At 39.5% G+C, this 2,500-nt stretch overlaps 1 protein-coding gene across 1 annotated transcript in view; it reads left to right on the top strand.

The window, feature by feature from the left end:
* grapa (GRB2 related adaptor protein a) overlaps positions 1-2,500 on the top strand; it is a 32,837-nt gene that overhangs the window by 969 nt on the left and 29,368 nt on the right. The gene's annotated exons all lie outside the window — the stretch shown is intronic.

The raw sequence follows: 2,500 nt of genomic DNA, 5'->3' as shown, positions 1-2,500 counted from the left end.
TCTGTCTGTCTGTGTTGTCTCTCTCTCTCTCTCTCTCTCTCTCTCTGTTTCAAACACACACGCATACACACACACACACACACACACACACACACACACACACACACACACACACACACACACACACACACACACGCAAGCGCACACAGACACACACACACACACACACACACACACACACACACACACACAAACCCTTTAACAAGGACAGCAGAACAGCAAATCAAGAACAGCCGCTTTGCTCTGTCTCTCTCTCTTCCTATAAGGGGGGGGGGGTGATGTATAGGACCTATATACATCACCACCACCCCCCCCCCTCCCTCCCTCCCCCCTCTCTATCTGTCTTTGTGGCTATGATAATTATAACCATTATAACTGAAAGAGTCCAGAGCTGCTTCCCAGCTAATGACAGTGATAAGAGCAATAAAGGCATCAAGCATGTATAGGAAGAGTCCTGCATGGTGAATGTATGCACCTTAGAAACACATGTTTTTGGTTGCGCATGATATGACTTGAACCACTTGAACCCCTTGAACCCAGTCTAGACCAGTGGTTTTCAACCTTTTTCATGCCAAGGACCCCTAAATTTATATACATTTGGCCACGGACCCCCTTTTGAAAATGTTTTGTGCCAGGGACCCCCAGAAGCAAAGATATCAGTACATTTTCGCTTTAAAAAATATAAATATTCAAAGATATGCACACTTTTTCAAGGTTTTTCAAAAATAGCAGATCTACAAGCTCATAGCGCGGCACTCGGTGCCGCGCTATGAGCTTGTATATCTGCTATTTTTGAATAGCCAAAGCTAAGTGGTTAAAAATGATTGTGACGCTATTAACTAATTTTGCTTGGGACCCCCTGGTACTCCTTCAAGGACCACTGGTGGTCCCCGGACCATTGGTTGACCAGTGGTTCTCAAACGTTTTCGTACCAAGGACCCCCAAATTGATATGTAGTTGGCCGCGGACCCCCACCTGAAAATGTTTTGTGCCAGAGACTCCCAGAACAGAAGATTTTTGTTTTAAAAAAATCTAATATATTCAAAATGTTCCAAACATTTTTGATATTTTTCAAATATTTTCACAAATAGCAGCAGATGAACAGAGCTTTGTAGCCTATGTCTGCTATTTTTGAACAGCCAACGTATAAAATATGGATAAAGGGGTTAAAATGGTTGTGATGCTCATGCTGTATTAACACATTTAGCTGGGGACCCCCTGGAACTCCCCCCAAGGACCCCTGGAGTCCAATGCTCTAGAGTCTAGACTTCGTAAACTGGACCTGAGCTGACTCTGTACTTAAAGTGCTTTTTGCAGTGAGTCTGCATCAAATCTCTTCACCAAAAATAGCTTTCAACTGCTATTTTTGGCTAATGTTCCCCCCAGAATAAGGGATGCTGGGGTTCAAGTGGTTAACCACCCACACTGTTCTAAATAGCTCACAATGCGTCACAATTTCGCCTACAATGTAATGACCAAAGTTGTAAGTTGTAATTATTGTGTTTAACACATAATAAATACATGTCCACTTGAAGTGTTACATCATATCGCTGCAGTGTCTCAGGAATAGGTCTTTTGTGGAGACAGTGTTGAGTTTATAAGAGTGTCATTCAGTATCCATACAGGCAGTGGTGTAAAGTAACTAAGTACATTTACTCAAGTACGGTACTTAAGTACAATTTTGAGTTTTTTTTAGTATTTCCAATTCTCTGTATTTTTACTTCTACTCCACTACATCTCAGAGGCAAATATTGTACTTTTATATTTGTTGTACAATTATTTGAAAACTTTAGTTACTAGTTACTTTGTAGATTTTGATTATTATTACAAAACATACATTACCCAATTCAGCCCTATATACATTTCGGCCATTTGAAAATAGCAGATCTGCAAGATCTGCTATTTTCAAAAGATCTTTTACATTTTACACATTTGAAAACTTGTGAACTTTCTGCATAATGAGTACTTTCTACTTTTGGTACTTTAAGTACATTTTGATACCAATACTTTTGTACTTTTACTCAAGTCAATTTTGAATTCCGGACTTTGACTTGTAACAGAGTATTTCTACATTGCAGTATTCTATTGATACTTTTACTTAAGTAAAGAATGTGAGTACTTGTCCCCAGATGATTTGTTTAATGTGCAACATTGTTTTCTCACTCAACAGTAAACAAACCAACAAATATAAGTAAAGAGCGACAGACAGACAGACAGACAGACAGACAGACAGACAGACATAGTGTGTGGAGAACATGGAGTCAGGCGGTACTGTGTAAGACATATCTGGCGCTACAAATTGTGTTTGACTTTAACCACTTTTAAACTTTAAACTGACTTTAACCACTATTCAAAGCATACATTTCATAACTTATACACATAATTTGGAGGAAAGCTGGCAACATAAATACGTCAATCTGTCCTTCCATTGTCCCGTACCAAAATGCTTCTACTTTCCTGCAGACAGACTTCATGTAGCCTACACTCACCATTCACTGAC

Source organism: Gymnoscopelus braueri (assembly GCF_963280865.1).
Source record: "Gymnoscopelus braueri genome assembly, chromosome: 13".
NCBI lineage: Eukaryota > Metazoa > Chordata > Actinopteri > Myctophiformes > Myctophidae > Gymnoscopelus > Gymnoscopelus braueri.
This window is presented reverse-complemented; position numbering and strand designations above follow the sequence as displayed.